General features: G+C 36.2%; 1 pseudogene; it reads left to right on the plus strand.

Moving 5' to 3' along the window:
- Positions 1–2,474: 2,474 nt before the first annotated feature.
- LOC140516706 (olfactory receptor 4P4-like) lies at positions 2,475–3,379 on the plus strand (annotated as a pseudogene).
- Positions 3,380–12,280: the final 8,901 nt, after the last annotated feature.

A 12,280-nucleotide genomic window follows, 5' to 3' on the forward strand; every position in this document is an offset into this window, starting at 1 on the left:
CTAGGTCCTCAAGTGCAATCATTTGACTGAATCCAAACTTCCAAACAGAACAAATCCCCTTAATAAATTGATTTGTTTCGTTAAACTTGGAGTTAATTAAAAGGCTGTACCCAAGCACCTAGAAGGCCATGTGTGGACTCAAAGCTGCAGGTTCCTCCCCACCACTCAACAAATTTAAGTGACTTGCCAGAGTCACACAGCTAGTAAGTGTCTGAGGCTGAGTTTGAACCAAGGTACATAGGTCTTCCTGACTCCAGGCCTGGAATTCAATCCGCTGTGCCACCTCATTGCCCCAAGGTACCTTTTACAGCTCTACATCTTAGAACAAAATTTCCTTTCCTTAGAAAACATTTCCTTTTCCTCACACATGTGAAACTCTATTCTTGAGTAAGTACCTCATGTTAACATTCTTTAACTTTGGAGTTTAAATCTGCTCTCAGAGAAGAACAGTATATGTTTTTCATTGCTATGTATTATTGGGTAGTTAGAGGGACAGCTTCCATACACAAAGCTCTGGGAAAATTGATGTATGAAGTGGCTAAAATTATAGTTATTTTCTCTTGCATCATTCTCCGTCCCTTTTTGTAGTTGGCTGTTACAATTTACTTATTTGTGTGAAAATCAAGAGTAGAGTAACATTCATACCAAGGACTGCTAGGGGAAAAAAACCAAACAGATACATAAATGGATAGATAGATAGATAGATAGATGGATAGATTAAGAGATAAAAAAAGATAGATTGATGGATGTATAGTAAGATGATGGATGGATGGATCGATAGATAGATTAAAATGTAAAAAGATAGATGGATGGTATAGATAGACTAATGAGCAAGCAAATAGGGCTGGGATCAATATTAACCCCATAGAATAGGTGATAAAACAGATGTCTCCCTTCTCTCCACAGAAAAGTATCATATTACAAATAATGAATATGATGGATGCAGCTCGATTATTTTTCTGCAAGTAGTGCTCTTGTGTTTTTTGCATCCCCACCTTGAAGTCATAAGACACAGGAATAATCAGAGATACTTCATCCTTCTTGGAAGAGAACACTGGTTTTACATATGTCATTAATCTAATTAATCATTCATTGGATCAATCAAGGTTAGCTCATCTACGTTTTATTTTATTTTGTTTAGTAATAATATTTAAACAGTCAATTTTTTCAGAATAGATAGTCTTCATCTTAGGAGAATTATTAAAATACTTATTAATGTATGTGAAAATGTTTTCTTAATTTACAATGGAGATCTGGCCAGGAATGAGATGGGGAACTTTGTTTCCATAATGGGAGAGATGGACAGCAGTGAATTGAGAAATGTGTGTGGCTAAACATGCTAATTTATTAATAAATTTAAAAATAAAATAAACTGAGGAAATTATAAAAGTTACCATTTAGCTACATAAGAAAGACTGGCATAGCATTTAATCCATTTGGTTTGAAAATTTCAAATAACATAATATACAATCTTTAGTCACGAAGGAAAAAAAAAACTGATAAATTACTACAATTTAAATTTTTCCAAGGCTGTTGAAGAACTTGGAGAATCCAAATTCCATCAGGTTTTATGGAGCTAGAAAACTCTGACCAAGAAGATTAAATATCCACAAGGAACAGCCTTACTGTATTTGAAAAGGTTCAGGATAAGATGTTATGATGCTGAAGTGATGGATCATTTTCAGTCATAGCAACAGTGAATTTTTGTTTTCTTAAGTGAACAAAGATTGTTGCCCAAAAGTTTCCAAATGTACACAAAAAACTAAGAGATATCATTATTATTATTTTGAAGAAGTCTTTACCCTGCTTTTCATGCTTCCCTTCTTCTCCTCCTCTTCCCTCCCTCCCTTGCCAAATATCAAATGTCATCACATTCCTAGTTTGCTTATTTTGACTTGACTTTGCTTTGCATTTGCACCATCCCACCATGGAAAAAAAAATAGGGAGGTTTACTTTCCCTTAAAAGAAACACAGTTAGATTATGAGAATTAAGTATGTGATTCCTTATTAAAACTTTTAAACTAAAACCAGGAACTTTGAAATTTATTTCAATTATAGTTATCCTAGGGAGTGGGGCATATGCATGTACACACATACACAGACATGCAAATAAAAAATGTACATACAGTAATATATAGGTAGACATATATAGTCATTATTTAAGATATGTTCATATTATTTCAAGTTATGATTTTGAAACGGAAGGTACAAATGGATCTATTTACCTTGAAAAAGTATTAGGAAACAGATACATTTATTTAATGTTTTTAATTCTATGACTTAAATTTGGACATTTTGATTTAAAGTTTTGCAATCAGTGTGCCCATTAAAACAATCTTCTATGCTTTCTAAATTATCTCAAAATGGGTTTTATGCACTATACATATGACAGATACCAATGATGATTTGTCCTATTCCACCTAATTTCAGATTAATTAATATTCTACTTTATATTTATCACCTACTCTAACTACATGGAAAATCAGAAGAATGTCACAGAATTTGTTCTCTTGGAACTTTTTATGAACAAAGAGATGAACAAAATATGTTTTGCATTCTTCTTGCTCTGTTATTTTGCAATCTTCCTGGGTAACTTCATCATCTTCATCATTATCACATGTAGCCATCTGATTCAGCAACCCACGTACTATTTTTTATGCCAACCAGCCCTCACAGATCTATCCTATACTTCCACCATCATCTCCACACTGATCAAAGACCTAGCTGAGGAGAGCAAAACCATCTCCTTGAATTGCTGTATGACTCACCTCTTTGCTGCTCACTTGCTAGGAGGTGTTGAAGTGTTTATTCTGGTATCTATGGCCTTTGATGTTACCATCTGTAAACCTTTGCACTACACAGTCATTGTGAACCAGTGCCAATGTAACATGCTGAAATTGACTGCCTGGGCCGTGACTTTTTGGCATTCCATTGTCCAGCTACTCGTGGTCCTTTGGTTACCTTTCTGTGGCCCTAATCAGATTGACCACTACATATGTGATGTGAAGCCCCTCCTAAAACTGGTCTGCACCAACACTCATGTTGTTAGTATCATGGTCATTGCTAACAATGGGATGGTTTGCTTGGTTACTTTTCTAGTCCTTCTTGCATCTTACATAGTCATATTGTATAATCTTCTAATGTACTCAGGAGAGGGTGGAGGCAAAGCTCTCTCTACCTCTGGCTCCCACATCATGGTTGTAGTCCTGTTCTTTCTGCCCTGTGTCTATACCTATGTGCCACCTCCCAGTGACAACAACAGTGAGAGTTTTCTCTGTTGTACACTGTGACTGCACCCATGCTGAACCCTCTTATCTACACTCTGAGGAATACAGAAATGAAGAATGCAATGCAGAAGTTGTGGTACCACAAAATGTAGTAGGATCAAAATAAAACATGCAGCATTGAACTTGATCTATTCCTTGATTCCATAGTGTCAAAATCTGTTTCCATATTCCTCAGTTTTCTGCTATGAGCAGTGTATATCAATAATCTCAATAAATACCTTTGAAAATCTTTGAGTTCATCTTGTCTAAATTATTGATCTCTGCATTACCCAGTAGTAAAAATAAGTGTGTATGTCTGTATATGCATATACATGTGTATGTTTATTTATGTGTATGTATATATGTATACACTCATACACACACACATATATATATCCTTACACACAATTTGTACTAATTAAATGTTTATTGCATTAATTAAATAATATCTCAAGATTGGAAGGATTAAAGAAAATGACATGTGTTTTCTTGTTAAGCAGTCAAACCCTTTAAGCTTTAAAGTGAATTGATGCTTTATGAAATAATTAAATTATTAAATGTGGTCAACCACAATTGATTCTTTGAGTACTCTCTGAGAATGACCATGATGGCAGTGGGAAATGGGGCAGTAATGATATTTGAATAACCATAGAAGAAGTAGGGACACATAGCACAAAAACACAGAGACAAATAATGAAAGGCTTACAGAGTCTTACAGGATGGGAAGATGGGATGAAATGGTGAAGGAAAGCAGGTAGCATTGGGGGAGATGGTGGGTAGGAAGAGAGGCATCCATGTTTGACCAAGCCCTAAAGGGCTGCACAGCATCTGCTTCACCTGCCTTTTGGAACAAATTTTTCTCAGCCCCTTCTAAGTGGAAATCTTCTCATATTTGGAATAGACCCCTGAGACCCATCTCATCCACGAGTTTGAGGCCCTTCTGGTTCCTTCAACCTGATTTAGTCTGTCTATTAAGACAGTTTTACTGGGATGTGATCGCTGCTCATGCTACAGCTTCTTGGAGCCACCGGTTAGAGTTGAGTGCCAGATAGACACCAAAGGTTAATGAACAGCCCTGAAACGGGTCTAGTTTTCCTATAATACCCCATATACCTGATTGACTACTTATAAACTTATGTATTGACAAGAAGGGGGAGGTATTCAGGGAGACTGGATCGAGATAAAATTTGAACACTTAAATTAAAATGATACAATGACAAGAATGAGGGTTAATACGTGTTGTATATGGCAAGTCCTGAGGAAGGTTTTGGAAAAACAAAACGGAAGTCAGAATTTCAAATTGTGATGGGTAATTAGAGGTGATATTCCTGCAACCAGATGATGGTCTGGTAGTGACTCAGTGTAAATGTCTTACAGAAGAGAATTGTCATTGTATCTGGAGTTCCATGGAAAGGATTCCATGAGAAATTAGAATAAATGAACTAGATTCGAAAGCATTGCTCAGAGCAAGAATTAAATTTGACTTCAATTTGGATATTGATTGGATTATAGACAAAGACTAGGAAAATGTTAAATAATTGTGCTTTGTCATTGTATTACTGAGAAGAGCTAAGTCTATCATAGGTAATCATAGGGCACTATTGCAGTTACTGTGTACAATGTTCTCCTGATTCTGCTCACTTCACTCAGGATCAGTTCATGTAAATCTTTTCAGGTTTGTTCTGAAATGTGCCTGTTCATAATTTCTTCTAGCTGTAATGGCAAGCAAAGTAGGATTTTTTTTGCTGTGTTTTCTGGATTGAGTTTTAGCCAATCAAGTGACTTTGATTGAATTTTGTCTTTGACAGGAAATTATATATGTATGTAGAGACAGAGAGACAGAAAGACAGAGAGACAGAGAGTGACAGAGAAAGATCTATCTATATATGTTTATATATATATATATATGTGTGTGTGTGTGTGTGTGTGTGTGTGTGTGTGTGTGTGTGTATACTCACACACACACATTGTATTACTTGGAGAGAGAAGAGAGATAGAGAGAAGTAGAGCTGAGAGAGACAAGTGAGAATGAATGGGCAAAGGGAACTTGCTTGTGGGGAAGCCTAATAGAAAGAATGTTTGAGATGTACGTGCCCCTTCTTTTGATCTGTGTTGATTTCTCAGGCAGAATTCCTGTCTTTTGGTCTGTGTTCATTTTTCAGTCAGTAGTCCTGTCTTGATGGCACTTATAATGATTACTATATCTCTGTAAAGCTTTGTTTTCCTTAAAAAAGAAGCTGAGGGCAGGAACCCCTGGAGCCTGCTTGTCAGGTGGAAGTAGGAAAAGCTTGGAACAGTCCCCATGAGCTAAGATAACAAGCAGAGAGCTACCTGTGTGTGAACTCAGGCAAGACCTGGGAGTGGTTGGCTCATGGAGGAGGAGCTGTGGGGTTTGAAAGCCAGCCTTGAGTCAAGATAAGAGAGGGCATGGACATTGTGTATTAAGGAGATTCTTCCTACAATGACTTAGGGGTGGGTGGTGTGGTATTTTCTACTACTGCTTAAGGATGTGTCATGGTAGGGAAGCCCCTACCTTGGGACCTCCTAACTTTAGGAATGTAATGACATATGCTGTGCACTATATGATGCACTGAGTGCTATGAGACTCATATTTACGAGATGATATGTTTTGCTTAAAGATGTTGTTATGAATGTTATATTTTACTTTACTGAACAACATTTAGTTTATTGCTAAATAAAGAGTTCCCTATACTATGCTATCAGACCTCTGAAATTGTTCACAGCAGCAGTCCTAAGGTTTACTGCTGTAACTACCATTACAATAACACAATAGTAATAGTAATATTTTAATATAATTCCATTATATGCATATACCAAATCTTGTTCAGCCATTCCCCAATTAACGGACATTCCCTCAATTTCCAATTCTTTGCCAGCACAAAAAGAGCTGTTGCAAATGTTTTTGTCCATGAATGTGATTTTTCTTTTTTAATGATATTTTTAGCATACAGAACTGCTACTGTTATTTCAGGCTCAAAAGGAATGTACAGTTTTATAGCCTTTTGTACAAAGCTCCAAAGTGTTCTCCAGAATTGTTGGATCAGTTCATAATCACACAGCAATGCATGTGTTCTATTTTTCCAACACATTCTCCAAAGTTTATCATTTTATCTTTTTTTGGCATATTTACCAATCTGATAAGTGTGAAAAAAGAAGTAACAACAAATCAACAGAACAGTCAAAGCAATTTCCAAAAGTTGTTCTTCAAAGATAAAAAACTGAATGTTGAGTTGAATATTTTAAAAAAAAAAAACCTTGTGTTCAATAACTCCAAAAACTAGAAATCATTTTTTTAAATACAGAAACAAGGAATATTGGAAGCTGAAACCAATGTGATTAGTATGTATGCATACATGTATGTGCATATATACATATGTGTATGCATGTGCATGTGTATATAGATAGGTATATACATATCCGTCTATAACTTTGTGGCATGGAGAAAGGTCTTATGGATGTATAGGGCAATTGCATTTCCCATCAATAATATGTCATGCTTCAGTGCTAGGCTTGAGATTTATTTCCCAAACTTCTTGCCTATTATGTCTTCTTTCAATATGGTCTATCCTATGACAGAATTACTTAGATTCTTCCTGTGTTTACTTTGATCCACATATTATCTCTCTTGGCAAGCATAAGTGAGGGAAAACCATCAACCCCATCATCATCACTTCTACTTTCTGTAGTCTGGAAGAGCAGAGGGAAAAGAAAAAAAAATAGCGATTCCTTCTTAAGAGGGGAGTTCTTTTTTTTCCACATTTGCCTCTCTTCTCCATTGCCAAGATGATTCCTTAGACTCTTGCCAATAGATTAAGATAGTTTGTTTTGAAAGGTTACTGTATTTTTGATATTTCAGTCATTCAAAGGCTAAACACTAGAATTTCATAAATTTAAACAAAGAACTTTTCTGTAAAGGACTTTCAGCATAGTTTTCATCTACTTTATGAACTCAGATTTGCATCCTTTATAATATTCACATAAACCACACAATATGTGCAATCTTCAATTATTTCATTTCTTAGAACTTGCAAAATGATAAACTCAAAATCTGAAATGTTGAAAGTGTGATTATTCTAAATCTGAAAATGGTAAAACTTCTATACCTCATAATCACTTTTATCTGCCCCTTAAATTTTATAATTGTATAACTTGGTATAGATTGTTCAGGTTTCTTAGTAAGGGTCTTGATGCACCCTTGACTACAATAATATGATAAGATTAATAAATAATGAAGGTTAGTGGGCTATAATACATGTATGTATATATGTATGTGTGTATGTGTGTGTGTACGTGTGTGTGTGCGTATTTTTATATATGTTCTTTCTAACTAGTCCAGTATTGAAAAAGATCTCATGAGTTACAATTCCACGAAGGAATGTAAACAATTCAATTTTAATGAGTTCTTTAAGGTTTCTCTTTCCTATTTACCTTTTCATATTTCTCTTGGCTCTTGTATTTGAAAGTCAAATTTTCTATTCAGTTCTGTTCTTTTCAACAAGAATGTTTAGTAGTCCTCTACTTCACTGAAGTTTCAATTTCGCATGAAGTATTATACTCAGTTTTGCTTGGTAGGTGATTAAAATCAGATTTTAATCCTACCTCCTTTGACCTCTAGAATATCATATTCCAAGCCCTTTGATCCCTTAGAGTAGAAGCAACTAAATCCTGTGTTATCCTGATTATATTTCCACAATTCTTCAATTATTTCTTTCTTTGTGTTTGTAATACTTTCTTCTTGACCTGGGAACTCTGTAATTTGACTGTAATATTCCCAGGAGTTTTCCTTTTGAGATCTCTTTCAAGAGGTGATCAGTAAATTCTTTTCATTTCTCTTTTACCCTCTGGTTCTAGAATGTCATGTCAGTTTTCATTGACAATTTCTTGGAAGATGACATGTAGCCTCTTTTTTTGATCATAGTTTTCAGAAAGAGGAATTATTTTTAAATTGTCTCTCCTGGATCTATTCTCCAGGTCAATTTTTTTTCACAATTGGAAATTTCACAAAGGTTTCTGTTTTTTATTCTTATGGTTCTGTTTTGTAATTTCTTGATTTCTCATAAACTCATTAGTTTCCATGTGTTCCATTCTAATTTTTAAAGAACTGTTTTCTCCAGTGAGTTTTTGAACCTCCTTTTCCATTTGACCCACTTTGCTTTGTAAAGAATTGTTCTCCTCACTGGCTTTTTGGGCCTCTTTTTCCATTTGTGTTAGTCTATTTTTAAAGGCGTTATTTTTTGGGGATGTTTTTTGGTCTACTTTAGCATGCTGTTGACTCGCTTATTATGATTTTCTTGTATTTCTCTCATTTCTCTTTGAATTTTTTCTTACACCTATGTTATGTAATTTTCAAAATCCTTTTTGAGCTCTTCCATGACCTGACACCACTCCATTCCTTTTGGAAGTCTTGACCTTGCTGTCTTCTTCTGATTGTATGCCTTGCTCTTCCTCATCGGAAAAGATGGAAGAAAATAACATTTCACCAAAAAAAATAACCTTCTATAGTCTTACTTTTTCCCTTTTGGGGCATTTTCCCAGTCAGTTACTTGCCTTTTGAGTCCTTTGTCAAGTGGAACATATGATACTATTGGCTTCAGAAATTTTGTGCAGCTGTTCTCTGAGATATCGCTAGGAACCTATAAGTTCTCAGTTCCTCTAAGGTGACACAATTAAGAGAGAGGAGTTTACCCCTCTCCTGACCTGTATACTGGTCTGTGAGCAACTAAAAGCAATCTTTTCTGCCCTGGAACTGCAAAGAGCATTCTCTCTGCACAGCCACCACCAGCTCTGCCACACCAGTGATCTTCCTTACCCCAGGACCTCCACTCAGGACTAAGACCCATATCAGCTGCTTGATTCCACCAAGGTCTTTCAGATGAGGGCTCCAAAAGTGAAAGCTACTGCCTCATTGGCTGCTGTTGCCCTGTGGCCAAGGCTGGGCTTGGACTTTGCTCCCTTTCACCTAGGTTGAAGAGTTTTCTTACTGACCTTTCAAGCTATCTTTGCTGCTTGTGAGTTGAGAAATATGTGAACCTCAGCAGTTGCCCATGATTCCTTACCCTGTAACCTGCTCCAGTCCTGTCTCTGCTGTGTGGCCCATGCTGTGCTGTGCTCTGTTCCAAGCCTGTGGTGAAAAATCTTTCCTGTCAGCCTTCCAGTCTATTTTGGGCAGGAAATATTTTTCACTCTGCCATTTTGTGGCTTCTGCTGCTCTTAAATTTGTTTAGAGTTATTTTGAGAGATACTTTAAAGTCTATGGGGAGAGAGCAAGAGCAGGTCTGTCTTTCTACTCTGCAATGTTGGCTGTGCCCCACATTAAGTACATTTTTTTCATTAAGTACATTTTTGAAGCAAGGAGTTTGGGGGTCAAAAGTGTGAGGTCTCTGACATTCACATTAATGAAGAAACCTGATGGGAGCCAAGATACAAAAGGGAAAAAATGTTTTCCCCTTCACCAAAGTATGCTGCTATACCCCAAATAGTCTAAAACCTTGACTGCTATAAAATGTCTGTGGGAATGAATTTCCTGATTCCACAAGTACCTTTGAAATCAGAGAGTGCTAGACAAAACTCTCTTAGCAGATTCTTTTTTGCTAGCTTAAAAGTTTGCTGTGGAGTTAGGGACTTTTGGTACCTGTTTGTGTTTCTCTGAGATTGCATCTGGGAGATAAGGCAGACATCAAGATTATAAGTTCTTGTGCAATTCAAATGAATTAGTATCACCCTGAATAAGACCACTGTATTTGAAGTGATGCAGGAAAGAGATTTGGGACAAAAGAAAGGCATGAGATTTTGAGTTACAACACAATTTCATATCTTTGTGTCATGACTGCCTAGGAAGAAGTCAAGATTTCAGACTTCAGGTTTGGTTTTAATGAGTTAATATCAAACAGGGATGCATGTACCTCACTACATATAAGAATGTAACACCTTTTTAAATTTTATTTTAATCTCCCTTCACCCCCACCTACCATAATTTATAATTCTGTTCACTCCCTTCTTCCCTATTCTATCCCCGTGTAACATGTCTGACTATTAATACAAAAAAATATACCAAAGACATTTCTTCTATTTATTCCCCCTTCCTTACCTTCAACTGTGGGGTAACTTGGGAATTCACTGACTCTTTTGTTTGACAAGATTTAAGTTAGGGTCATTACTTTGTCATAGCACTTGGTACTTTCCAAACCCCTTCCACATGTATTGTCTGACCTGATTATCATGTCATTTTTATAGAGGTGTTTTTATCCCCTAGTTTTTAGATGTGGAAAGTGAAACTCAGAGAGATTTAAAGTTACATTAGATAACAAAAGAAATTTTAAAATAGTCAAGATTATATTGATGGAATTAAGGAACTGCCATAAATGGAAAAATCCTGGATTCAGGAAGACATCAATGTGAACAAGGACCAAAACACAAATACCAAAGAAGTCAGACTTTACTCCCATCTGAATATTCAGAAAGGACTATAAACTGGCCTGAAGCACAAAGAGCCTTCTTGGAAGAACTCAGGAAGAATTTTAAAAGCCAAAATGGAGAAATAGAAGGAAAACTGACCAAAGACTTTAAAAATATGAAAAAAGAAATCAGAAAAGCATTTAAAAGGACAATTAGAAAAATGGAAAAGGAAATACAAAACCTAACTGGAGAAAATAACGCCATAAAAGGAACAATTGGCAGATGGAAAAGGAGATGCAAAAATTAACTGAAGAAAACAATTGATAAAAATTAGAATCTGATAATTCGAAACTAATGAACCTATGAGATCTCAAGAATCAGTCAAACAGAATCTAAAGAATGAAAAGAGAAGAAAATGTAAAGTATCTAATTGGAAAAAAAAAACTGACCTGGAAGATAGATTCAAGAGAGAAAATCTAAGGAATATTGATCTACCAGAAAGCCATGATGAAAAAAAAAGAGTCTAATCCCCTTCAGACACAGCAAGAAAGACCCTCCTTATCGATCTTCCTAGCCTCATAGGCTAAGAGACTGTTTGCCCTTTCTGCTACTCCCACTGTTCAGGGTTTCTACCCGGGAGATATTCTCCGGGCTTGTCAAGGTCGAAAGGAGGAGGGAGATAGCAATTACCAAACACTCCACCATTTTGGCTCCCGGAACCCAGAAATCCATGAATTTCTTGTGTCACTCTCATTTCTCTTCCCAATTTTTCCTCCATCTCTCTTACTTGATTTTCAAAAATCCTTTTTGAGTTCTTTCATGGCCTGAGACTATTGCATATATTTTTTGATGCTTTTGGAAGTGGAAACCTTGATTTTCATGTCTTCCCCTGATGGTATGTTTTGCTTTTTCTCATATACAGTTACTAGAGAGGGAAGCACCAACTTCTGACTTTTAGCTGGGCAGGAAGGGGAAGGGGAGGAAGAGCACTCCTTATTGGCTTCTCAGAGTCTCTCTAGTCAAAGAAACACTTACAGTCAGTAAAACCCCTGGAGCAGGGCTTCTTAACCTCAAGTCTACAGGCATTGAAAAAGTCAGTGGAGAGATATCATGGAATCCATGAACTTGAATGGGAAAGGCTATCTTTATATCAACTAATCCCTGATTTAAAAAAAAATCCTTCAATTATTTCAAAATATCATCATGGAAAAGATTTCATTATTTACACCAGGGGGTCAAGGAAATATGTGGCATATAAAAAGACTAAGAAATCCTAAAATAAAGAAATATATTAACCTAATGAGTTTTTAAACATCTCCATAATGGTAATACAGATGCTACTTTGGTATTTTTATTTTTATCACTGTAAACAATTTATATAAAGAGGGCATGCGATTAAGATAACTAATCACATCAGTGTTAATTCATTAAAAAATGTTATAGGCGGAGCCAAGATGGCGAAGTAGAAAGACGCACATACACATAGCTCCGAACCCACAAACCACAGAATGGCAGAGGGGACTAACCCAGGGCGAATTCTGCACCCAGAAACCACGGAATATTGGAGGGAGGGAGATTTCTGTTCCAGAGAGACCTGC

The sequence above is a fragment of the Notamacropus eugenii genome, chromosome Y (assembly GCF_028372415.1).
Source record: "Notamacropus eugenii isolate mMacEug1 chromosome Y, mMacEug1.pri_v2, whole genome shotgun sequence".
Taxonomy (NCBI): domain Eukaryota; kingdom Metazoa; phylum Chordata; class Mammalia; order Diprotodontia; family Macropodidae; genus Notamacropus; species Notamacropus eugenii.